At 44.1% G+C, this 27,817-nt stretch overlaps 1 long non-coding RNA gene and 1 pseudogene across 1 annotated transcript; both read left to right on the top strand.

Annotated features, from left to right (window-relative positions):
• The first annotated feature begins 722 nt into the window (after positions 1-722).
• On the top strand, positions 723-10,050 carry LOC124037334 (annotated as a pseudogene).
• Positions 10,051-15,986: 5,936 nt separating this feature from the next.
• On the top strand, positions 15,987-19,665 carry LOC124037335. The gene is made up of 5 exons (XR_006839162.1): positions 15,987-16,035; positions 17,806-17,887; positions 18,182-18,931; positions 19,037-19,108; positions 19,291-19,665. It is a non-coding gene; the product is annotated as an uncharacterized LOC124037335 (long non-coding RNA).
• The last annotated feature ends 8,152 nt before the right edge of the window (positions 19,666-27,817 follow it).

The raw sequence follows: 27,817 nt of genomic DNA on the forward strand, positions 1-27,817 counted from the left end.
GGTTCCTTCACACCTGGTATGGCAACTGCCTGGCATCTGACCGTAAGGCTCTACAGAGGGTAGTGTGTACTGCCCAGTACGTCACTGGGGCCATGCTTCCTGACATCCAGGACCTATATACTAGGCGCTGTCAGTGGAAGGCCCAAAAAATTGTCAAAGACTCCAGTCACCCAAGTCATAAACTGTTCTCTCTGCTACCACACGGAAAGCAATACCAGAGCACCAAGTCTAGGACCAAAAGGCTCCATAACATCTTCCATCCCCAAGCCATAAGACTGCATAATGACCTTTGTTTTTACACTGCTGCTACTCACTCTTTATTATTTATACAGTCACTTTACAAATGACCTTTGTTAACCTGTACCCCCACACATTGACTCCCTAGCCTCTTTATTGTTATGTCATTTTATTGTGTTACTTTTTGTATATATATATACATACATATATATTTTACTTTCGTTTATTTTGTAAATACTTTCTTGAACTGCTTTGTTGGGCTTGTGAGTAAACATTTCACAGTTAAGGTCAACTGATGACAAATACAATTTGGTTCGATGTATTTTTGTGGCAGTTTTCGTTTTGTATTAAAATGGCATATATGCGTTAAGGACCTCTCTTCGTGTACTTTTTTTTACCGTATGACCTCGTGCATATCAAACTGGAAATAATCAGCTCAGCTCTTCCTGGCAAACGCAAGTGGGTATCACAAACGGAAGCACATAGCTGAGCCGCATTGTCACCCGCCGCCCGGTAAATCTGACTACGCATTTGGCAGGCATTATGCGATCTCGTCTTATATATGAGGAGAGTGCGAATGATTAAAGGGGTCCAGCAGTTTAGGAATGATTTTCTTACACGCCGCCAATGGTGACATCAGCGCATGCCAGGCTGGACGATTGACTAGACACCTTGGGTCGTCACTAGCTACCATAGCCACAAAGTAAAAATTTAAAAAACTATTTCTGCATTTCACTTCTTAAAATCTTATTTGAAACCTAACCCTAGCCTCAACCACATTCCTAACCGTATGCCAAACCCTGGTCTTAAATTAAGACCAAAAAGCTCATTTTAGTTTTCATACATTTTCCCCCAATATAGCCTATTTTGACGTTGTTGCTGTGGTAACTAGTGGAAACCGACACCATGTCCCGGGCTGGTAAGGGGTGCCACTTGAATAGCGGGAAACATGACCTCACTTCTGTTTTTAGAGGTACCAATACCAAGCGCGTAAGCTATATAAAAGATGATGGATCTCAGCCTCACTCAGAACAGAATTGACACTGACCACTTTGGAAGTTGAGCCACTGGACTACTTCTCACCACACAGACAGACTAGATATGGGACTGAAGAGCGTTGAAAAGCTGGTAGGTTGTTTCTCGCGTGTCACGATGATGCACTCTGCATCAGTTAGGCAACAAATCGATGATTTCCTCTGGGTTTGGTCTGTCTGGATGTTGTTACTGATAGTATCTGTCTCTGTTTGGTAGGCTTGTGACATTTAGGAGAGTGTCATTACATTCTGAGATAAGTTTGTGAAAGGTTTCTTTCTCGGCTAAAACGGGTATATAAGGCCGAATTGGAATCCAAGGAGTCGTCTCTCTTAATGCACACATTGCATATTTTTGTTGTTGTTCAGATAAACTGTGCGATGTAGTAGAGTTGTAGTTTCCAACAGGCAACATTCAACAGTGCAGAAAACATGGTAATTAAACACATGTATTTATTTGTTTTGATTTAACTAGGCAAGCCAGTTAAGAACACATTCTTATTCAAATATATAATCCATTGCACGCCTACTTGTCCAGCCTGTGTTTATTTTATGCCTGTAAAGGAGACAGAACAACGCATCAAGAGCAGTTGCTTCTCGATGTATCTCTACCTGAAAATACAAGATCTAAGTGATTGATAGTTGGTATTCAGCAGTCATAGAAGTATGTATGCCTTATTTTACTGTGCTGTCTGACAAAGAGATGAGAGGATGACTAGGAATTAAATAATACAGTCAAATAAAACACATTTAATATGTTGGTGGTTTTGAGGTTTAAAAAGGCTTCTGGAGTTGTTAATTTCCAATTGTCCTTCATGAAAAATGTATCAACCCCTACAGAAATGTCCATGAATTATAATGCACATTTCCTGTTGCTGCAGGATTATTTTCACGCTGTAGCAAACTGGCTCTAATTAAGATCCTACAATTAACAAAAAGTGATGGTTTTCATTTGGTACAAAAGAATCCATCAGTTGGTCACCTAACAGGGTTCACTTTGATTAGTCTCTAAATGGGTTGGACACTGCTCTATTAGCAACATCCATCCTTCTTTGGCCCTTGATTAAGACCGAAACATCTCACAAAGGGAAGGCTTTTGTGTGAATGGCTACCTGACCTCCATTCTGCCTTTTCCTCTCTTGGAATAGAAAGTAGTGCTTAGGAGGATGGTCATCTCATCTCCAATCTGTTTTCTCTCCCAGGTCACTGGTAAGAGGTGTGAGGGGAAGGGGGCAGGCGAGCACCTGTCAGGGGCGTTTTCAAAGGGTCTGTACGAGGCAGCCGTCAACCAGGAGAACCAGGATGCCCGGAGGTCACACAAAGACTTCATCCCAGAGGAGAATGAGAACAACACTCAGGAGGAGTCAAACTACACTAAGCTAATGTAACAAGTCTCTTTTTGTTGTCACACAGCCCGACACAGTGGATGAAGACACGTTCCTGAAAGCAGCAATGGAGAATACGTTGCTTGTGATTGAGAAGTACCTGTCAGATGGAGGTGACCCCAACGTCAGTGATCATGTGAGTACTGCATCACGTCTCTCTTATGATGACACATCGACTGCCATCTCAGTCAGTGTTTTGACATGCCAGAAGCTACATTGATTGAGATACTAAATATTGAATTACAGGCAGCCGAGAGCCAATATAGTCCTAGTCTCACGATGCCATAGGACACGTAACAGGCAGCCGAGGGCCAATATAGTCCTAGTCTCACGATGCCATAGGACACGTAACAGGCAGCCGAGGGCCAATATATCCCTAGTCTCTCGATGCCATAGGACACGTAACAGGCAGCCGAGGGCCAATATAGTCCTAGTCTCACGATGCCATAGGACACGTAACAGGCAGCCGAGGGCCAATATATCCCTAGTCTCACGATGCCATAGGACACGTAACAGGCAGCCGAGGGCCAATATAGTCCTAGTCTCACGATGCCATAGGACACGTAACAGGCAGCCGAGGGCCAATATAGTCCTAGTCTCACGATGCCATAGGACACGTAACAGGCAGCCGAGGGCCAATATAGTCCTAGTCTCACGATGCCATAGGACACGTAACAGGCAGCCGAGGGCCAATATATCCCTAGTCTCACGATGCCATAGGACACGTAACAGGCAGCCAAATGAATGTGCCAATCCGGTCTGCCCTCCCTCTCTTTTACAGTTCCTAAGGACAGCGCTACACAAAGCCTCATCTAAGGGCCATGTGGAGGCTGTGAAGAGACTGCTGGAGGCTCTGTACTCTCTCTGAAAGAAAGATAGAGTAAGTTCTCTCTCTGTTACACTCACTCAACAGAGCTCTATTTGTATACATGGGAAATGGTTCGGAATGGATGGGAACTGTCATCATCCTAACTCTTTATGTCCCACTCCCTCCAGTTGGACGCCACAGCAGTACACTGGGCCTGCAGGGGAAGCAGCCTGCCTACTCTGGAGCTGCTACTCAACGAAGGAGGGAGGTTCAACTCCAGAGACAAGGTACATCATTGAGATAGAGAGCCCTTAAACTCCATTTGTGATGCCTAACATTAGAAACATATGGAGTTTTCCTCTATATATATATACAGAGCAATGTAAAGAGTGTATATGCTTTGTGGTCCCCCCCCCTCTCTGGGTTCTCTCAGCTGCGCAGTATATGGATGCTTTGTGGTCTGACTCTCTACCCCCCCTCTCTCTGGGTTCTCTCAGCTGCACAGTATATGGATGCTTTGTGGTCTGACTCTCTACCCCCCCTCTCTCTGGGTTCTCTCAGCTGCACAGTATATGGATGCTTTGTGGTCTGACTCTCTACCCCCCCCTCTCTGGGTTCTCTCAGCTGCACAGTATATGGATGCTTTGTGGTCTGACTCTCTACCCCCCTCTCTGGGTTCTCTCAGCTGCGCAGTATATGGATGCTTTGTGGTCTGACTCTCTACCCCCCCTCTGGGTTCTCTCAGCTGCGCAGTATATGGATGCTTTGTGGTCTGACTCTCTACCCCCCTCTCTGGGTTCTCTCAGCTGCACAGTATATGGATGCTTTGTGGTCTGACTCTCTACCCCCCCCTCTCTGGGTTCTCTCAGCTGCACAGTTGGTCTGACTCTCTACCCCCCTCTCTGGGTTCTCTCAGCTGCACAGTATATGGATGCTTTGTGGTCTGACTCTCTACCCCCCCTCTCTGGGTTCTCTCAGCTGCACAGTATATGGATGCTTTGTGGTCTGACTCTCTACCCCCCCTCTCTGGGTTCTCTCAGCTGCACAGTATATGGATGCTTTGTGGTCTGACTCTCTACCCCCTCTCTGGGTTCTCTCAGCTGCACAGTATATGGATGCTTTGTGGTCTGACTCTCTACCCCCCTCTCTGGGTTCTCTCAGCTGCACAGTTGGTCTGACTCTCTACCCCCCCCTCTCTGGGTTCTCTCAGCTGCACAGTATATGGATGCTTTGTGGTCTGACTCTCTACCCCCCTCTCTGGGTTCTCTCAGCTGCACAGTATATGGATGCTTTGTGGTCTGACTCTCTACCCCCCCTCTCTGGGTTCTCTCAGCTGCACAGTATATGGATGCTTTGTGGTCTGACTCTCTACCCCCCCCCTCTCTGGGTTCTCTCAGCTGCACAGTATATGGATGCTTTGTGGTCTGACTCTCTACCCCCCTCTCTGGGTTCTCTCAGCTGCACAGTATATGGATGCTTTGTGGTCTGACTCTCTACCCCCTCTCTGGGTTCTCTCAGCTGCACAGTATATGGATGCTTTGTGGTCTGACTCTCTACCCCCCTCTCTGGGTTCTCTCAGCTGCACAGTATATGGATGCTTTGTGGTCTGACTCTCTACCCCCCTCTCTCTGGGTTCTCTCAGCTGCACAGTATATGGATGCTTTGTGGTCTGACTCTCTACCCCCCTCTCTGGGTTCTCTCAGCTGCACAGTTGGTCTGACTCTCTACCCCCCCCTCTCTGGGTTCTCTCAGCTGCACAGTATATGGATGCTTTGTGGTCTGACTCTCTACCCCCCCCTCTCTGGGTTCTCTCAGCTGCACAGTATATGGATGCTTTGTGGTCCCCCCCCCCTCTGGGTTCTCTCAGCTGCACAGTATATGGATGCTTTGTGGTCTGACTCTCTACCCCCCCTCTCTGGGTTCTCTCAGCTGCACAGTATATGGATGCTTTGTGGTCTGACTCTCTACCCCCCCCTCTCTGGGTTCTCTCAGCTGCACAGTATATGGATGCTTTGTGGTCTGACTCTCTACCCCCCTCTCTGGGTTCTCTCAGCTGCACAGTATATGGATGCTTTGTGGTCTGACTCTCTACCCCCCCCTCTCTGGGTTCTCTCAGCTGCACAGTATATGGATGCTTTGTGGTCTGACTCTCTACCCCCCCTCTCTGGGTTCTCTCAGCTGCACAGTATATGGATGCTTTGTGGTCTGACTCTCTACCCCCCCTCTCTGGGTTCTCTCAGCTGCACAGTATATGGATGCTTTGTGGGCTGACTCTCTACCCCCCCCTCTCTGGGTTCTCTCAGCTGCACAGTATATGGATGCTTTGTGGTCTGACTCTCTACCCCCCCCCCTCTCTGGGTTCTCTCAGCTGCACAGTATATGGATGCTTTGTGGTCTGACTCTCTACCCCCCTCTCTGGGTTCTCTCAGCTGCACAGTATATGGATGCTTTGTGGTCTGACTCTCTACCCCCCTCTCTGGGTTCTCTCAGCTGCACAGTATATGGATGCTTTGTGGTCTGACTCTCTACCCCCCTCTCTGGGTTCTCTCAGCTGCACAGTATATGGATGCTTTGTGGTCCCCCCCTCTCTGGGTTCTCTCAGCTGCACAGTATATGGATGCTTTGTGGTCTGACTCTCTACCCCCCTCTCTGGGTTCTCTCAGCTGCACAGTATATGGATGCTTTGTGGTCTGACTCTCTACCCCCCTTTCTGGGTTCTCTCAGCTGCACAGTATATGGATGCTTTGTGGTCTGACTCCCCCCTCTCTGGTGTCTCTCAGCTGCGCAGCACTCCTCTCCACGTGGCAGTGAGGACTGGACATTATGAATTAGCTGAGCACCTCATCCATTGTGGAGCAGATGTCAACGCTAAAGACAGAGTAAGACATTCAAACCCTAATATGACAAAATACAATCATCTCAGTACGGCTTCAGAAACCCACCATTGCACTTCTTGTAATATGGTTGTGTTGCTATTAACTATTTTTAACCAGGATGGAGACACACCCATGTAATAGGGTTGTGTTGCTATTAACTATTTTTAACCAGGATGGAGACACACCCATGTAATATGGTTGTGTTGCTATTAACTATTTTTAACCAGGATTGAGACACACCCATGTAATAGGGTTCTGTTGCTATTAACTATTTTTAACCAGGATGGAGACACACCCATGTAATAGGGTTGTGTTGCTATTAACTATTTTTAACCAGGATGGAGACACACCCATGTAATAGGGTTGTGTTGCTATTAACTATTTTTAACCAGGATCAATCACAGACTACAAGATGAAATCCAGCCCAGTCACGGACCAGGATGTCTTGCTCCCAGGCAGACTAAATAACTTTTTTGCCCGCTTTGAGGACAATACAGTGCCACTGACACGGCCTGCAACGGAAACATGCAGTCTCTCCTTCACTGCAGCCGAGGTGATTAAGACATTTAAACGTGTTAACCCTCGCAAGGCTGCAGGCCCAGACGGCATCCCCAGCCGCGCCCTCCGAGCATGCGCAGACCAGCTGGCCGGTGTGTTTACGGACATATTCAATCAATCCCTATACCAGTCTGCTGTTCCCACATGCTTCAAGAGGGCCACCATTGTTCCTGTTCCCAAGAAAGCCAAGGTAACTGAGCTAAACGACTACCGCCCCGTAGCACTCACTTCCGTCATCATGAAGTGCTTTGAGAGACTAGTCAAGGACCATATCACCTCCACCCTACCTGACACCCTAGACCCACTCCAATTTGCTTACCGCCCAAATAGGTCCACAGACGATGCAATCTCAACCACACTGCACACTGCCCTAACCCACCTGGACAAGAGGAATACCTATGTGAGAATGCTGTTCATCGACTACAGCTCGGCATTCAACACCATAGTACCCTCCAAGCTCGTCATCAAGCTCGAGACCCTGGGTCTCGACCCGCCCTGTGCAACTGGGTACTGGACTTCCTGACGGGCCGCCCCCAGGTGGTGAGGGTAGGCAACAACATCTCCTCCCCGCTGATCCTCAACACGGGGCCCCACAAGGGTGCGTTCTGAGCCCTCTCCTGTACTCCCTGTTCACCCACGACTGCGTGGCCACGCACGCCTCCAACTCAATCATCAAGTTTGCGGACGACACAACAGTGGTAGGCTTGATTACCAACAACGACTGACGGCCTACAGGGAGGAGGTGAGGGCCCTTTGTGGTGTCAGGAAAATAACCTCACACTCAACGTCAACAAAACTAAGGAGATGATTGTGGACTTCAGGAAACAGCAGAGGGAACACCCCCTATCCACATCGATGGAACAGTAGTGGAGAGGGTAGCTAGTTTTAAGTTCCTCGGCATACACATCACAGACAAACTGAATTGGTCCACTCACACTGACAGCGTCGTGAAGAAGGAGCAGCGCCTATTCAACCTCAGGAGGCTGAAGAAATTCGGCTTGTCACCAAAAGCACTCACAAACTTCTACAGATGCACAATCGGAGCATCCTGGCGGGCTGTATCACCGCCTGGTACGGCAACTGCTCCGCCCTCAACCGTAAGGCTCTCAGAGGGTAGTGAGGACTGCACAACGCATCACCGGGGCAAACTACCTGCCCTCCAGGACACCTACACCACCCGTTGTTACAGGAAGGCCATAAAGATCATCAAGGACATCAACCACCCGAACCACTGCCTGTTCACCCCGCTATCATCCAGAAGGCGAGGTCAGTACAGGTGCATCAAAGCTGGGACCGAGAGACTGAAAAACAGCTTCTATCTCAAGGCCATCAGACTGTTAAATAGCCACCACTAACATTGAGTGGCTGCTGCCAACACACTGTCATTGACACTGACCCAACTCCAGCCATTTTAATAATGGGAATTGATGGGAAATGATGTAAATATATCACTAGCCACTTTAAACAATGCTACCTTATATAATGTTACTTACCCTACATTATTCATCTCATATACATATGTATATACTGTACTCTACAACATCGACTGCATCCTTATGTAACACATGTATCACTAGCCACTTTAACTATGCCACTTTGTTTACTTTGTCTACATACTCATCTCATATGTATATACTGTACTCGATACCATCTACTGTATGCTGCTCTGTACCATCACTCATTCATATATCCTTATGTACATGTTCCTTATCCCCTTACACTGTGTATAAGACAGTAGTTTTGGAATTGTTAGTTAGATTACTTGTTGGTTATCACTGCATTGTCGGAACTAGAAGCACAAGCATTTCGCTACACTCGCATTAACATCTGCTAACCATGTGTATGTGACAAATAAAATTTGATTTGATTTGATTTGATTTGATTTGGATGGAGACACACCCATGTAATATGGTTGTGTTGCTGTTGTGTTGCTATTAACTATTTTTAACCAGGATGGAGACACACCCATGTAATATGGTTGTGTTGCTGTTGTGTTGCTATTAACTATTTTTAACCAGGATGGAGACACACCCATGTAATATGGTTGTGTTGCTGTTGTGTTGCTATTAACTATTTTTAACCAGGATGGAGACACACCCATGTAATATGGTTGTGTTGCTGTTGTGTTGCTATTAACTATTTTTAACCAGGATGGAGACACACCCATGCACGATGCTGTGAGGATAAACCGATTCAAAATGATCAGGCTGCTGATGATGTATGGAGCCAGTCTTAAAACGAAGAACAGCGTTAGTACTTCCTAATCATCCAATTCTCATCTTTTCACATTCATTCAGTATATTCCGGATTGGTATGATTATTAGTGGCTATTGTATGAGCATAGCACCCCCTACAGTGCATTTGAATATTTATGTTTGATACGGTAAGGTGATCTATTTTACAAATGCTTAGTTAATTTGAATGTTTGTGTTTTTTCCCATGCAGGAAGGCAAGTCCCCTAGTGAGAATCTTCTGGCTTGGCAGAGTGGTGCTAAAAACATCCTGTGTAACGTCAACAATGACAAATCTGTCAAGTAGAGCAATGACTGAGGTCTTGGGGAAATCCACCCAATGACTGAGGTCTTGGGAAAATCCACCCAATGACTGAGGTCTTGGGAAAATCCACCCAATGACTGAGGTCTTGGGAAAATCCACCCAATGACTGAGCTCTTGGGAAAATCCACCCAATGACTGAGGTCTTGGGGAAATCCACCCAATGAATGAGGTTTTGGGATAATCCACCCAATGGCAGGTCTTGGGAATATCCACCCATTCATTCAGATGATCATTAATATGTGATACTGATTGATTTGTTGAATGCTGATATTGCTGGCCAGTATTAGGGCTGTAGCCTCCATCCATTTTGATTTTGTTTACAGTGCTACAGTATATTTAGTTTTAACATTAAACGAGTTTTAACAAAAACTAGTTTCTGGTTACATTCCCCTGTTTAAACACACAGACAGAAGTGATAACAGTGAGCTGGTAAGGAAAGTTGTTTTGAACAGGAAATCGTTTGAGTAATATTTTTGATGTTTTTTAGAAGAGATTCTAGAATGCAATGCATCAAGAGACCTCACTGAGTTTTGTATGTATTGTACAGTTCATCGGTATATTTATTGTTCAAGTCAATAAAACAATCTTATGTTTTAAAATATTTTTTTTGTGAACCATTGCAAATATTTTTGTTGTTTGAGTCTCAGTAAAGTAATAATGAAGCCTATAACTTCAAAATATTAAACTGGGTGGTCCTTGCATTCATAGCGCCTCTCAGTGGCGTCCCGTCAATCAGGGCATGTTGTGCAGAGCCCCATCTGCTTGGAGCCTGTCACGTATACTCCCTCTCCGGCCTCTAGGTCATCAGAATGCTGATTATCCCGTACACCTGTCACCATCGTCAAGCACAGCAGCGCCTCATGACACTCACCTGGACTCACCTACTTGATTATCTGCCCTATATCTGTCACTCGCCTTTGTTCTTTCCCCAGGTGTTATTGACTCTTTTCCATGTCGGTGCGTTGTTTGTGTTTATTTATTAAAACACTGCCTGTACTTGCTATCTGACTCTCAGGGCACTCGTTACAGAATAACACCTCACATAAGGGAAGCATCAGTGTTTTTTTGTGACAGTGTAAATGACGTCGTGCCTCAGCCAGATCACCAGGTTCCCCCTGTCTCCGCCGGCTCGCCAGGCTCCCCTGCCTCAGCCGGCTTCGCCAGGCTCCCCTGCCTCAGCTGGCTTGTCGGGCTTTCATGCCTCAGGCGGATCGCCAGTTTCCCCTGTCTTAGCCGGCTCGCCAGGCTCCCCTGCCTCAGCTGGCTTGTCGGGCTTTCATGCCTCAGGCGGATCGCCAGTTTCCCCTGTCTTAGCCGGCTCGTCTGGCTTTCATGCCTCTGCTGGATTGCCAGGCTCCCGCGCCTCAGCCGGTCTGTCAGGTTCCCACGCCCCAGCCGGCTCGACAGGTTCCCGCACTTCAGACGATGAGACCAGTCGGCTCCTGGTCCCCGGGTTCATCCCCTTTATCGGTGTCGAGGAGGGGGTACTGTCACGTATACTCCCTCTCTGGCCTCTAGGTCGTCAGGCTGCTGATTATCCCGCACACCTGTCACCATCGTCAAGCGCACCAGCGCCTCATGACACTCACCTGGACTCCATCACCTCCTTGATTATCTTCCCTATATCGGTCACTCCCCTTGGTTCTTTCCTCAGGTAATTTTGACTCTGTTTCATGTAGGTGTGTTTGTGTTTATTTTGTTAATTTATTAAAACACTCACTCTATACTCAGTGTACTTGTTACAGGGCCCCACATTTTTGGGGCTTGCCTGTTTTGCATGTTATTTTTTACCATTAATACGTGTCACATCAGTTTGCAAACAATGTAAAAAATAATATAAACTCAGCAAAAAAAACACTGCAATGAACCATAAACAATTAATGAACAAGCACCTGTGGAATGGTCGTTAAGACACTAACAGCTTACAGATGGTGGGCAATTAAGGTCACAGTTATGAAAACTTAGGACACTAAAGAGGCCTTTTTACTGACTCTGAAAAACAACAAAAGAAAGATGCCCAGGGTCCCTGGTCATCTAGATGAACGTGCCTTAGGCACACTGCAAGGAGACATGAGGACTGCAGATGTGGCCAGGGCAATAAATTGCAATGTACGCACTGTGAGATGCCAAAGACAGCGGTACAGGGAGACAGGATGGACAGCTGATAATCCTCGCAGTGGCAGACCACATGTAACAACACCTACACAGGACTGGTACATCCAAACATCACACCTGCGGGACAGGTACAGGATGGCAACAATAACTGCCTGAGTTACACCAGGAATGCACAATCCCTCCATCAGTGCTCATATTGTCCACAATAGGTTGAGAGAGGCTGGACTGAGGGCTTGTAGACCTGTTGTAGTAAGGCAGGTCCTCACCAGACATCACCGGCAACAACGTTGCCTATGGGCACAAACCCACTGTCGCTGGACCAGACATGACTGGCAAAAAGAGCTCTTCACTGACGAGTCGCGGTTTTGTCTCGCCAGGGGTGATGGTCAGATTCACATTCCACGGAGGCTTGTACTCTGGAGTGGGATCAATTTGGAGGTGGAGGATCCGTCATGGTCTGGGGTGGTGTGTCACAGCATCATCGGACTGAGCTTGTTGTCATTGCAGACAATCTCATCACTGTGCGTTACAGGGAAGACATCCTCCTCCCTCATGTGGTACCCTTCCTGCAGGCTCATCCTGACATGACCCTCCAGCATGACAATGCCACCAGCCGTACTGCTCGTTCTGTGTGTGATTTCCTGCAAGACAGGAATGTCAGTGTTCTGCCATGGCCAGCGAAGAGCCCGGATCTCAATCCCATTGAGCACGTCTTGGACCTGTTGGATCGGAGGGTGAGGGCTAGGGACATTCCCCCCAGAAATGTCTGGGAACTTGCAGGTGCCTTGGTGGAAGAGTGGGGTAACATCTCACAGCAATAACCGGCAAATCTGGTGCAGTCCATGAGGAGGAGATGCACTGCAGTACTTAATGCAGCTGGTGGCCACACCAGATACTGACTGTTACTTTTGATTTTTACCCCCCCTTTCATCAGGGACACATTATTCAGTTTCTGTTAGTCACATGTCTGTGGAACTTGTTCAGTTTATGTCTCCATTGTTGAATCTTATGTTCATACAAATATTTACACGTTATGTATGTTTGATGAAAATTAATGCAGTTGACAGTGAGAGGACAATGAAAGCGCTTACAATATTCAATGATTACATTTCTCTAAAACAGTTTATAGGCTACAGTAGAACTGAAATGAAGAGCGATCAATGGACCAAATTATTAGGGTGAGGCACATGGGCTACTAACAGCTTACTACACAACATACACTTAGTATTACTTTCTTAGCTACAGGACACATATCACCCTGGCATATTCAATTATTTATGCTGCATACAATACATTTTTGGGCTCACCTTGTTGGGATGTGCACATTTGAACAGGAAGATGGCACGGCGGTCATTTTTTGGCATCAAACTGGGCAAATTTTGGCATCAAACTTCACCATCAAAGTCTGGCATTCTCTGGATTTATGGTGCTTTCAAGACAACTGGGAACTCAAGTGAAAGACAAGGTTGAATCATGATGATGTCAGTGATCTTCAGGTCAGAGCTCTAGAAAGAGGCTAGAGTTCTTGACTTCAAAATGTATTTTCCCAGTCGGAGCTCGGTTGTCTTTCCCAGTTGTCTTGAACTCACTGAAGTCTGAGATTTCCCAGTTTCGAGTTTTTAGTTGTTTTGGACAATTCTCCCCCTTCAGAACATGTGTAATTGCTGTCTCAAAAAAAGCAAAGTTTGGAACAATTGGGCTTGTGGATCATTGTTAGAGGAAATCGTAGTTAAGATGAATAATTATTTATACATTATTGATATTCTAATACTATTATGTTATGATATGAAAAGTAAAGGTTATTGGTTAAGCTGTTACTGAAAATGTAAGCAGAACTAATTTGATTGTCTGTGCCTCTTGGGAAGGTCAACGGGGAGAAAAAGCTTTTCAGACAAGATAAGAATGTTTGGGTTTTGTTCCATTGGTGAGAGAAATCTGTATCTTTTAGACAGGTTGTAATGTCTGGTTTATGAGGGGAGTAGAAAGCATCTCCGGACCTAAACAAAAAAACAACTGGGCTATCGTGGGAAACTGATGATGTCATTTTGAGTTTATAAACTGTGGAAATCTGTGTATGGGTTAGTACTCTCTGGAATTAAACGCTCTTTAACCTGGCTTTTAAGACTGGTCTCGATCTACTTCATGCATAATTAATGAACTTACAACTCATTAATGAATTAGAAATGAGTGCTAATTGGTTTTGGCAATTAAAACATTAAAGGAATTTAGAATTCCTCTATCAATCATGGTCATACCAACTCTTTAGGGAAATATGTGGGCACAGTTGAATTTTTTAAATTTTATTCAATCAAATAAATGTTTTTGGAAAAGGGCTGTTTTACACCACTATGCCCCCTGAAGATTGGTTTGTTAAAATCCATTTTATGTTTAAATGTTTGAGTAATTGACCCTTAAAAGCCAATGTCTAGGTATCGTATATTAATTAAATACATTAAATATCGAAACAAAATGGCATTGCACATCTCACTATTAATGTCGTCAATATGATGAGGTTTTGATGTAAGGTGAGTCTTTTAATTTGAACACTTCCTGGAAGTATCTAAAAAGTATCTAAAAATTGATTGTGTAACTCAATGAAGTCACTTATTGATGATTTGGAAATTATTTGGAAAATGCTAATATAGAGTTGAAGTCGGAAGTTTACATACACCGAGGTTGAAGTCATTAAAACTAATTTTTCAACCACTCCACAAATTTCTTGTTAAGCATCAGCTATCTGTGCAGCTTCCCGATCGCTGCAGCTGTACACAACCCATCTGCAAATAGTCCATCCAACTACCTACCTCATATTGCTTTTATTAACTTTTTTGCTATTTGCACACTAGTATTTCCAGTATTTCTACTTGCACATCATCATCTGCACATCTATCACTCTCGTGTTCATTTGCTAAATTGTAATTACATTACATTACATTACATTTAAGTCATTTAGCAGACGCTCTATTACTTCGCTACTATTGGCCTATTTATGGCCTTACCTTCTTACGGTATTTTCACACACTGTATATAGACTTTTTCTATTGTGTTATTGACTGTACATTTGTTTATTCCATGTGTAACTCTGTGTTGTTGTTTGTGTCACACTGATTTACTTTATCTTGGCCAGGTCACAGTTGTAAATGAGAACTTGTTCTCAACTGGCCTACCTGGTTAAATAAAGGTGAATCAAAAAATAATACAAAAATTGCGACCAAGCTTTAACTTCCTGACTGATGTCTTGAGATGTTGCTTCAATATACCCACATAATTTCCCCACCTCATGATGCCATCTATTTTGTGAAGTGCACAAGTCCCTTCTGCAGCAAAACACCCCCACAACATGATGCTGCCACCCCCGTGCTTCACGGTTGGGATGGTGTTCTTCGGCTTGTAAGCCTCCCCTTTTTCCTCCAAACGTAACGATGCTCATTACGGCCAAACAGTTCAATTTTTGTTTCATCAGACCAGAGGACATTTCTCCAAAAAGTATGATCTTTGTCCCCATGTGCAGTTGCACAACGTAGTCTGCCTTTTTTATGGCAGTTATGGAGCAGTGGCTTCTTTCTTGCTGAGCGGCCGTTCAGGTGATGTCGATATAGGACTCGTTTTACTGTGGATAAACATACATTTGTACCTGTTGCCTACAGCATCTTCACAAGGTCCTTTGCTGTTGTTCTGGGATTGATTTGCACTTTTTGCACCAAAGTATGTTCATCTCTACGAGACAAAACACATCTCCTTCCTGAGCGGTATGATGGCTGCGTGGCCCCATGGTGTTTATACTTGCGTACTATTGTTTGTACAGATGAATGTGGTACCTTCAGGCGTTTGGAAATTGCTCCCAAGGATGAACCAGACTTGTGAAGGTCTACAATTATTTTCAGTTTGAAGGTAGGCCTTGATATACATCCATAGGTACATCTCCAATTGACTCAAATGATGTCAATTAGCATCTAAAGCCATGACATCATTTTCTGGAATTTTCCAAGCTGTTTAAAGGCACAGTCAAGTTAGTGTATGTAAACTTCTGACCCACTGGAATTGTGATACAGTGAATTATACGTTAATTAATGTCTGTAAACAATTGTTGGAAAAATGACTTGTGTCATGCACAAAGTAGATGTCTTAACCGACTTGCCAAAACTATAGTTTGTTAAAGTTAGTGAGGGAAATATATAAGACTCCAATTCTATATAAGACTATATATAAGACTCCAATTTCAGCATTTTTTGCAATTTTTGCCATTCGTTCCAGTCATTGGCAGCAGAGAACTGGAAGGAAAGGAGGCCAATGAGGTCTTGGCTTTGCGGATGACAAGTGAGATATACCTGCTGCTACGGGTGGGTGTTATGGTGACCAGTGAGCTGAGATAAGGTGGAGCTTTACCTAGCAGAGACTTATAGATGCCAGTGGGTCTGGCGACGAATATAAAACGAGGGCCAGCCGACGAGAGCATACATGTCGCAGTGGTGAGTAGTATATGGGGCTTTGGTGACAAAGCAGATGTGACTGTGATAGACTGCATCCAGTTTGCTGAGTAGAGTGTTGGAAGCTATTTTGTAAATGACATCGCCGAAGTCGAGGATCGGTAGGATGGTCAGTTTTACGAGGGTATGTTTGACAGCGTGAGTGAAAGAGGCTTTGTTGCGAAATAGAAAGCTGATTCTAGATTTAATTTTGGATTAGAGATGTTTAATATGAGTCTGGAATGAGAGTTTATAGTCTAGGCAGGTACCTAGGTATTTGTAGTTGTCCACATATTCTAAATTAGAACCGTTCAGAGTAGTGATGCTAGTCGGGTGGGCGGGTGCGGGCAGCGATCGGTTGAAGAGCATGCATTTAGTTTTACGAGCTTTAAGAGCAAATTGGTCTTCCAAAGGAACAATGAGATGAGACAAATAAAGTGTTTAGTTCAGCAGGAATAGTCGTAGCCAGGGATAGTGTTGGAAAAATGTGTGACATAAAGGGTTTCTGTGAAAATGACAGGGCATATGCGAGCGATAAATTGCCACCTGCCGCCCATTGTGACTCGCTTGTAGGTGTGCTGGCAACATATGGCAGCACGTTCAGTTGTGCATTAAGAATTGAGCATAGCAAGTTTGCATGAAGGTCTGGTTATTAAATGGGTAAATAGTTCAATAGTAATATGCTCTAAAACGCTCTGGTGACAAACAAACTTTGCTGCCTTGTTTCCAATTGCCCACATGGCTGGGAGAACATATTCAAGTAAGTGAATGCATTTCAAAAATGTAAATTAAAACAAAAAAATATTATTAGCTAACTAGCTACAGTGCAGGCTAACTCAAATGAGCTAACTAGTTGGCTTGCTATCTAGCCAACTTGACATACTGTATAGATAGCTAGCTAAGTTAAGTATCACCAGCTACCTAACTTTATATTAGCTAGTTAGCTTGATGTATTTATCATTGTAAAAAACAAACTCCAAATGCATTTGTAGGTCACTAGCTAACAACCATGGAGGGGGGTGAAAGGATAGCAGCCCTAACTGTCAAAGTGAGAGAGTAGGCTATTCTGGATAGGGCATGTACTTGTGTAGTTTCAGTCCCTAGAAGTGAGGACGGAGATGGTTAAGCGGAGCAGCACAGGGGAACCCAAGAGCAGACTCAGATGAGGAAACAGAGATGAATGAACCAAGGTATTTATTGTAACACAGGGAGATATGGAGTGCCGATCTGGGGAAGCTTGGATGAGTTGTAGGAAACCAGATGTGGAGGCTGAGGTTGGAGTGTGATGGGTTGGGACAGGGTAAACAGGTTCGGGGGGAATCCAATGGAGTGGTGGTGTGGTGAGTCCAGAACAGTGTAGCGAGATGTGAAACAGGAGCCAGAGCGGCAAAACTGCAATGAGAGGATAAACAGAATAAAGCAGGGAAAAGGGTACAGCAGGGTAACAGGATCTTGAATAATAATAATGGCTAGAAGCATAAACTGACTGAGCAGAGATTACGATCTGGCAGAGTGGAGGTGGCAGAACTGAGTATTTGTAGAGGTCTTGATAATGGAACGAGTTGCAGCTGGTAGGGATCTGCTCTGACTCCAGCACACCTGTCTCCAACCACACACAAACAGAAAGGGAGGGGGAGATGGAGAGAGAGTGTGCTGGGGGAATGGCTGAGGGTCAAGCAGACACCGGTTGACCACTAGGGGGTGTGGCAGAGGCAGATGTGATAGAGATAATAGTAACATAAGTCTGATTCTTGTGAGGTTTTCTGTCCTCAGATAGAGCTGTGAAAGCCTTTCTATAGATGAAGAGGTCCCAATGAAGAGCAGTGGCTCTCAGTCCTGGTCCTGGGGACTCAAAGTGGGTGCACATTTTTGTTTTTGCAAACGATTCACTCTTCATCAAGCCTCAAGTTGTATTTATGTATTCATTTGTGATGCTATCCTTGATATGATCCTGTTATTGTCACGTGCTACACATGCACATGTGTGCACATGCATCTATCAATCCAATTTGATCATTATTTGTTATAAGGATATTATATTTTAGTAATCCACTGTTACCTGGTGATGTGAATGTCAAATAAGGACATTATCTTCCATATTGCTACAGATACCTTGTAACTGTAGATTTTTTCCAAATTATTTCCAACAGTTACCGTGTAGGGCACTGCAAGGTTGGGTGACCAGGGCCATCTGGGACTGCCTCCTGGAGGAATTCAGGCATGTGAAGGCTACCTGTGTCCTTCATATCTTGATGATGGAGACGAGGACCAGGAGGGGATCTGTAGCTCCCGGCGTGTGCCAGAGGAGAAGTCTAGTGCTCTGTAGGATGTTTCAACGATGGGGTCCAACAACGCAGTAAGACGCAATCTGAGTGTGGGAGATCTTCACCTCCTACTTCTTTGAAGAGGGTTCTGTTCCCTAGCAACACCATAGACTACACTATGCACGACCAAAGGCTCTTTTAAAGAGTCATTCACATTACAATAAGAGTATTCTTCCATTTACTTAGCTATATCAACTGCAGTTATTCAATTGTTTCTCTCCCTTTGACTTCTACTTCTCAGGCGAGGGTGCTGTTTAGGTAAGGGTGTAATGTCTGTACAAAAACAAATCTATTTTAAGCCACCCATATTGAAAAAATGTAGAACAATTAGACACCCTGTAACCCACGCCGACAAACTCATGCATCAATCTGATTGATGGATTGTGTTGTGCAGTAAGCAGGTTCAGGTGTATAACTGTGGCTCCTTACACCTTCAAAGAATAAGCAAGAGGGCCAACCATGGAGAATAGTAAGACACTTCATCATTTCTATAACTACGCTATATTGTTTGTCCTTGTGTGTCTGTTCATGTTTTTCAGCATAGAGTACTCTGCAGCCACTTAGTGTGGACACCAGGTGAGGACACACAAACGGATTCCTGTTGAACACTAACTTCCTTATTTTCTCAATAAATCTCTACTTCACTTCATCCCTCTCTCCCCTTCTCCCTAAATCCTCTAGGTTATATCAGCTGTGTTGGTGAACCCCTCCCGCATCTGAACTGGCTACATAGAGGGCACAGCATGATCAGAGGTGAGAGGTCACTTGGTCAGGTCAACAGGAAGTATTATTAAAGAGATGCTTTACTTTAAAATCGAGATGCAGTAGTCCCAGAGTTAATGATCCAAGGTCAGTTTTGCATTTCACCTCCTGATGATTATGACTGACAGTGTTCGAATAAAAAAACATGCTCTCTCTCTGTCTCTCGTCTGCAGGTATGTTTTGATGTGAGAGAGGATGCCAACCCCCAGTCCCATCATCGGCACCTCACCCCCTCTTAATAAGATAACCTTCGGGCCGACTGGGGGCCCAAGGCTGATAAGGAGACACCTCTACAGACACTATGTAATTGTGATGAACTGAGAGAATATTAGGGTAGCACTGATTCATTAATCATATGCTGTCTTCCCTGCTTCTGTGTTCTTCCCTTTGTCTTTTACACCTCTAGCCACCTCTTTCTTCCTCTGTTTTTATAATGTACAACAGATGTGCATTGAAGTAAAGATTGAACTTGTATTTATAATTTAATATACAATTACAATTATAATATTTATAATGCATGTATTTATAACACTTGGATAATGAACTTCTTTCAATAAAGTGTTTCACAATTTGTACCGGTTGAAATTAAGTCTCTCATTTGATGAAATACTACACCTATCCTGTATTTATCAGATCAATGCAGATTGATAAGGAAATTAGATATTGAGATTAAGCAGTTCTAAAGTATTTGCATTATGCATAGGAAGTGTGATGTACTGTAAATTCTATTTCTGTATATGTTACGAATCCCTTTTGGCCCGACAGTCTAGGGGGATGGTAATGAGACCCGTAACATAACTCATGCAAATTATTATTGTGACAAAGTAAAAGTGTGCACGAAATAACCACGACAACAGAATCTACCGTCAAACTCTAGGTTTATTTATAAACACACGGTAATGGGGGGGAACAGGAAAAGGGGCTGAGCTGGACCCAAGGAAAGAAACAATAAATATACAAAAACACACCCCTAAGCTAGACTAGCCTACTTTAACAACAGCTAACTAACCAAAAATACAGTGGGTGGTCCGCCCAGTTCTAACTAGTGTATTTAACAAAGTTCACCTACGGGTAGTGTATGCCCATGGGCGACTTGTCTTGGTTTCCCCCTTTTCCCACCAGCAATCAAACAAACACCATAAACAAAAACAATACTCACAGGTGATGAGAAAGTGCTATGAGGTGCTTAAACAAAAGAGAGGTTAAGACATAAAGCGAGAGTGAAACACAGAGACCTACAGACATGGCATTTACAGAGAGATTGAGCTGAGCTGAGCTGTAGAACAAACAAATGGGGTTTTTAAACCATGGGGAAGGAACTGTGATAGGTCAGGAAATAGGAGGAGGTGTGTCTTCTGATTGATGATTGATTGTTGACTGATTGGGGAGTGATGGTTTTCACCTGTGAGGGGAGAAGGAGAGAAAAGAAACACACACACAGGATACACACACACACAGGATAACTGTATCCGTAACAGTATATATGAATTACAAATCAGCCTTTAACTAGTTAAATACTGGGCTTTCTGCACATTAACACTAGAAGCTTATTACCTAAAATGGATCAATTGAAAGTGTAGGTTCACAGCTCCAATCCAGATGTGTTGGTCATTACTGTGATGTAGTTATGGAAGAGTGTTTTCAATACTGATGTTAACCTTTCTGGTTATAACCTTTTTCGGAAATACAGATCTTCCACAGGTGGGGGACTAGCAATCTTTACCAAGGATCACCTTCAGTGCTCGGTTGTCTCCACCAAGTCTGTTCCCAAACAATTTGATTTGCTGGTTTTAAGTATTAAACTTTCAAATAGCTCTTTGTTGACTGTTGCTGGGTGTTATCGTCCTCCATCACCACCGGCCTGAAGCCTACCTGCCATAAGCACTCTCTTGTCCCCTTACACTAAGTCAGAATTTTTCGTGCTATGTGACATAAACTGGGACATGCATAAATCACCTAACCACGTCCTAAAGCAATGGGACTCCCTAAATATTTCTCAGATTATTACCATTCCCACAAGGTAGGACTCCAAACACCCAGAAAAGGCTATTCTCCTCGATGTTATCCTCACCTATAACCCTGATAGGTACTGTATCAGTCTGGTGTAATGACCTTTGTGATCCCTGTTTTACAGCCTGTGTTCGTAATGGCTGCTCAGTGAACAACCTATCCTATTTTGTCATAGACGCTTGCTAAAACTTTTTAAATGAGCAAGCCTTCCTTCATGAACTGGCCTCTGTAAAATGGTATGCAATTAGCTTGACCTCTGTCGAAGATGCTTAGACCTTCTTTTTTATATTTTCAGTGGTATTGTTAACAAACACACTCCCATAAAGAAAATGAGAATTAAAAACAGGTTCAGCCCCTGGTTGGACAGTAATCTTGCAGAGTTACTCCAGCTCAAGAACTGCATTTGGCTAAAGGCTCGGGAAACATGCATACTCAGGCTGACTGGCTCTCCTTCAGGCAAATGATAAATACTGCACTCAGGCTATCCGGAAGGACAAAGTTAGTTACTTTAAGGAGCAGTTCTCTCTCTGTGGGTCTAACCCCAAGAAGTTCTGGAAAACGGTTAAAGAACCTGGAGAATAAACCCTCCTCCTCACAGGTGCCCATGTCCCATAAAGTTGCTGACAAGAAGCACATGGCTGAGCTCTTTAATCACCACTTCATTAAGTCAGGATTCCTATATGACTCAGCCATGCCTCCCTGCCCATCCAACTGTTCCTCATCTCCCACCCCTTCTAATGTGACTATCCCCGATGCTTCTCCCTCTTTTTCCACTGCTCTGCAACGTTTCTCCCTGCAGGCAGACACTGAGTCCGAGGTGCTAAAGGAGCTCCTCAAACTTGACCCCCAAAAAACATCTGGGCCAGATGATTTTGACCATTTCTTTAAGGTTGCTGCCCCTATCATCGCCAAGCCTATCTTCAACTTTTTTAACCTGTCTCTCCTTTCTGAGGAGGTTCCCATTGCTTGGAAGGCAGCCACGGTTCGTCCTTTATTTAAAGTGGGAGATCAAGCTGATGTCACGAATATTACCGAAGGTGACTCCCCTTCTTGTTCGGGTGGCGCTCGGCGGTCGTCGTCGCCGGTCTACTAGCTATCGCCGATCCGTTGTTCTGTGTTCGTTTAGTTTTGTCTAATTGGTAGCACCTGTTTCTAGTTTGGTTGTTAGGATAGGGTTATATATAGTCTGTTTAGCCCGCTTCTGTTTCGTGCGGGCTTGTTCGTCTGTTTTGTTGTTTGAGTGTATTTTTGTTGGCATTTGGGTTTCACGCTGTCCGTTTATATTTCTGTTCATTTGTGTTTCCACTTTTGTACATGTTATGTTTCCAGGACATTAAAGCGTGTTGTTTTTCCCACATCTTTTGCTCTCTGCGCCTGACTCTACACCTCTTCACTCATTATCGTAACAGCTGATCCTAACTGTTATAGACCGATTTCTATTTTGCCCTGTTTATCAAAAGTATTTGAAAAACTTGTCAATAATCAACTGACTGGATTTCTTGATGTCTATAGTATTCTCTCGGGTATGCAATCTGGTTTCCGCTCAGATTATGGATGTGTCACTGCAACCTTAAATGTCCTCAATGATGTCACCATCAACCCTTGATTCTAAGCAATGTTGTGCTGATATTTTTATTGACTTGGCCAAAGCTTTTGATACGGTAGACCATTCCATTCTTGTAGGCAGGTGTCACGACTTCCGCCGAAGTTGGTCCCACTCCTTGTTTGGGCGGCTTTCAGCGGTCGAAGTCGCCGACCTTCTAGCCATCGCTGATCGACTACTCACTTTTCAGTTTTGTCTTGTCTTCCATCACACCTGGTTCCAATTCCATCAATTACATGTTGTGTATTTAACCCTCTGTTCCCCCTCATGTCCTTGTCGGTAATTGTTTCTTGAAGTACTTTTGCACAGTATGCTGGTATTTACCAGGTTCTGTTTGACCCATTTATTGTATTGTTCTGTTGACGGTGGTTTATGGATATTAAACGACACCAGTGTAAATCAGATTTCGCTCTCCTGCGCCTGACTCCTCTGCCGCCAGTATGCACCTCACTATAGCAGGCTAAGGAGCATTGGTGTCTCTGAGGGGTCTTTGGCCTGGTTTGCTAACTACCTCTCTAAAAGAGTGCAGTGTATAAAGTCAGAAAATCTGCTGTCTCAGCCACTGCCTGTCACCAAGGGAGTACACCAAGGCTCAATCCTAGGGCCCATGCTCTTCTCAATTTACATCAACAACATAGCTCAGGCAGTAGGAAGCTCTCATCCATTTATATGCAGATTATACAGTCTTATCCTCAGCTGGCCCCTCCCCGGATTTTGTGTTAAATGCTCTACAACAAAGCTTTCTTAGTGTCCAACAGGCTTTCTCTAACCTTACCCTTGTACAGAACACCTCCAAAACAAAGTTAATGTGGTTTGGTAAGAAGAATGCCCCTCTTGCCACAGGTGTTATTACTACCTCTGAGGGATTAGAGCTTGAGGTAGTCACCTCATACAAGTACTTGGGAGTATGGCTAGAGTAGGCTGTCCTTCTCTCAGCACATATCAAATCTGCATGCTAAATCTATATCTAGACTTGGTTTCCTCTATCGTAATCGCTCCTCTTTCACCCCAGCTGCCAACCTAGCCCTGATTCAGATGACCGTCCTACCCATGCTAGATTACAGAGCCATCATTTATAGATCGGCAGGTAAACGTGCACTCGAACGGCTAGATGTTCTTTACCATTCGGCCATCAGATTTACTACCAATGCTCCGTATAGGACACATCACTGCACTCTATACTCCTCTGTAAACTGGTCATCTCTGTATACCCATCGCTCGACCCACTGGTTGATGCTTATTTAGAGTATAGAGATCATCTCTTGCAGTCAAGTTTCCATTCATGGGATAGTTCACTTATCTGAAGTTTAGCTTAGCATTGCTACATTACGCAAAAAAATGTTCGCCAGATTATTCTTGAAATTGCTAAATAACCAACTATAGGATTGACATTTTTTGGGGGGGACACAACACTCCATAGAGAAGTAGAAAATAAGCTGAACATCAAAGGGGAACTGTCTGTCTGTCTGAAAGACATATTTGGCAGACAGACTGTTTATAAAACCTCTAAGTCTTTTTTTAACCGATACCATGCCATTAGGTCTTGTTTTGACTATAAGTACAACATTGTCATTTGTGAAAACCGCATGGACAGGATTCAGTAAGCATTTTTCATACTTCAACTGTTTTAATGTTTCTGCCCCTTACAGTGTGTGTGTGATCATGAACAGGGTATGAGCCACACAAACCTTTTTCATGACAAATGTAGCTGTGAGGAAGGGTAACAAAAACATTGTTTATCACACTCACACCTTATACCTTGAACTTCAATGTTATTTTTTTTAAGGCTCAGATGTCACTCATTCTCCAATGTAACAGGAGATCAAGCAATGTCTTTTTTGTTGTGCATTGTTGCTTTTTCTTATATAACAAAAATTAATTACCTCACAGTTTCTACTACACAACCTCCATCAGCTTCCTACAGTCAAGAACCATCCATTTGAAATGAATCACATTCTGCAGATGGAAAAAATAACATTACCATCATACCACAGAAGCAGCAGCATTCTAAGAAAGACGGAAGGAAAAATTAAATGAGTTTTCCCTGGTCTTTTGTATTGCACCCATTGGAAATGAGTTTTCCCTGGTCTTTTGTATTGCACGCATTGGAAATGAGTTTTCCCTGGTCTTTTGTATTGCACGCATTGGAAATGAGTTTTCCCTGGTCTTTTGTATTGCACGCATTGGAAATGAGTTTTCCCTGGTCTTTTGTATTGCACGCATTGGAAATGAGTTTTCCCTGGTCTTTTGTATTGCACGCATTGGAAATGAGTTTTCCCTGGTCTTTTGTATTGCACGCATTGGAAATGAGTTTTCCCTGGTCTTTTGTATTGCACGCATTGGAAATGAGTTTTCCCTGGTCTTTTGTATTGCACGCATTGGAAATGAGTTTTCCCTGGTCTTTTGTATTGCACGCATTGGAAATGAGTTTTCCCTGGTCTTTTGTATTGCACGCATTGGAAATGAGTTTTCCCTGGTCTTTTGTATTGCACGCATTGGAAATGAGTTTTCCCTGGTCTTTTGTATTGCACGCATTGGAAATGAGTTTTCCCTGGTCTTTTGTATTGCACGCATTGGAAATGAGTTTTCCCTGGTCTTTTGTATTGCACGCATTGGAAATGAGTTTTCCCTGGTCTTTTGTATTGCACGCATTGGAAATGAGTTTTCCCTGGTCTTTTGTATTGCACGCATTGGAAATGAGTTTTCCCTGGTCTTTTGTATTGCACGCATTGGAAATGAGTTTTCCCTGGTCTTTTGTATTGCACGCATTGGAAATGAGTTTTCCCTGGTCTTTTGTATTGCACGCATTGGAAATGAGTTTTCCCTGGTCTTTTGTATTGCACGCATTGGAAATGAGTTTTCCCTGGTCTTTTGTATTGCACGCATTGGAAATGAGTTTTCCCTGGTCTTTTGTATTGCACGCATTGGAAATGAGTTTTCCCTGGTCTTTTGTATTGCACCCATTGGAAATGAGTTTTCCCTGGTCTTTTGTATTGTCCACATTGTGATTGTGTGTGTGCTTTGCAGATCATTTACTACAAGAAGCAGATCTGACCTGTTTGCGTAGCATAGATTGCCATTTATCATTCTACATGATTTTTACTAGTAGTGTGTGTGTGTGCAGGCTTTGTACATAATGTTGCAGCTACCGTCTCTTATGACCGAAAAGAGCTTCTGGACATCAGAACTACTCACCTCATATTAGAAGAACAGTTTTTCTTCAATGAGTCGGAGGGGAGGGATATACTACAGACACCCGACCAGGCCCAGAACCCCATCATTCGCTGGAGAAGGAAACTGAGATTTTGCTGATGGCATTGAGGAGTACACCACATCAGTCACTGGCTTTATCAATAAGTGCATCGAGGACATCGTCCCCACAGTGATTGTACGTACATGCCCATACCAGAAGACATGGATTACAGGGAACATTCACACTGAGCTAAAGGGTAGAGCTGCCGCTTTCAAGGAGCTGTACGCTAACCCGGAAGCTTATAAGAACTCTGCTATGCCCTCCGACGAACCATCAAACAGGCAAAGCGTCAATACAGGACTACGATCGAATTGTACTACACCGGCTCCGACGCTCTTTGGATGTGGCAGGGCTTGCAAACTACTACAGACAACAAAGGGAAGCACAGCTGAGAGCTGCCCAGTGACACGAACCTACCAGACGAGCTAAATAACTTCTATGCTCGCATCGAGGCAAGGAAATGGAGATGATTGTGGACTACAGGAAAAGGAGGACCGAGCACAGCCCCATTCTCGACGGGGCTGTAGTGGAGTAGGTTGAGAGCTTCAAGTTCCTTAGCGTCACATCACAAACAAACTAACATGGTCCAAGCACACCAAGACAGTCGTGAAGAGGGCACGACAAACCCTATTCCCCCTCAGGAGACTGGAAAGATTTGGCATGGGTCAGATCCTCAAAAGGTTTTACAGCTGCACCATCGAGAGCATCCTGACGAGTTGCATCACTGTCTGATATGAAAACTGCTCAGCCTCCAACCGCAAGGTACTGCAGAGTGTAGTGTGTACGGCCCAATACATCACCGGGGCCAAGCTTCCTGCCCTCCAGGACCTCTTTACCAGGCGGTGTCAGAGGAAGGCCCTAAAAATTGTCAAAGACCCCAGCCACCCTAGTCATAGACTGTTCTCTCTGCTACCGCACGGCAAGCGGTACCGGAGCGCCATGTCTAGGTCCAAGAGGATTCTAAACAGCTTATATCCCTTAGCCATAAACCTCCTGAACTGCTAATCAAATGACTATTTGCATTACCCCCCACCTCTTCTACACTGCTGCTATTCTCTGTTATTATCTATGCATAGTCACTTTAATAACTCTACGTACATGTACAGTGGGGCAAAAAAAAGTATTTAGTCAGCCACCAATTGTGCAAGTTTTCCCACTTAAAAAGATGAGAGAGGCCTGTAATTTTGATCATAGGTACACTTCAACTATGACAGACAAAATGAGAAAAAAAATCTAGAAAATCACATTGTAGGATTTTTAAGGCACCTACAGGATTCAGACCATGAGCAACAAGATTATCTGGTCTGATGAAAACAAGATTGAACTATTTGGTCTGTATGCCAAAGTTCACATTGGGAGGAAACCTGGTGCCATCCTTATAGTGAAGCATGGTGGTGGTGACAGCATCATGCTGTGGGGATATTTTTCAGCGGCTGGGACTGGGAGACTAGTCAGGATCGAGGGAATGATGAACAGAAAATAGGAAACAGAAGACTTTGATGAAAACATGCTCCAGAGCACTCAGGACCTCAGACTGGGGCGAAGGTTCACCTTCCAACAAAACAGGCAACAACCCTAAGCACACAGCCAAGACAACTGTCACGCTCGTTGGAAGCATACTCGAAAGTACTGAGTAAAGGGTCTGAATACTTGTCATATTTTTTTTATACATCTGCAAGCATTTCTAAAAACCTGTATTTGCTTTGTTATTATGGGGTATTGTGTGTAGATTTCAGAAAAAACAAACAATTTAATCAAATTTAGAATAAGGCTGTATCATAACAAAATGTGAAAAAAAGTCAAGGGGTCTGAATACTTTTTGAATGCACTGTAT

This window comes from Oncorhynchus gorbuscha, linkage group LG06 (assembly GCF_021184085.1).
Source record: "Oncorhynchus gorbuscha isolate QuinsamMale2020 ecotype Even-year linkage group LG06, OgorEven_v1.0, whole genome shotgun sequence".
Classification (NCBI taxonomy): domain Eukaryota; kingdom Metazoa; phylum Chordata; class Actinopteri; order Salmoniformes; family Salmonidae; genus Oncorhynchus; species Oncorhynchus gorbuscha.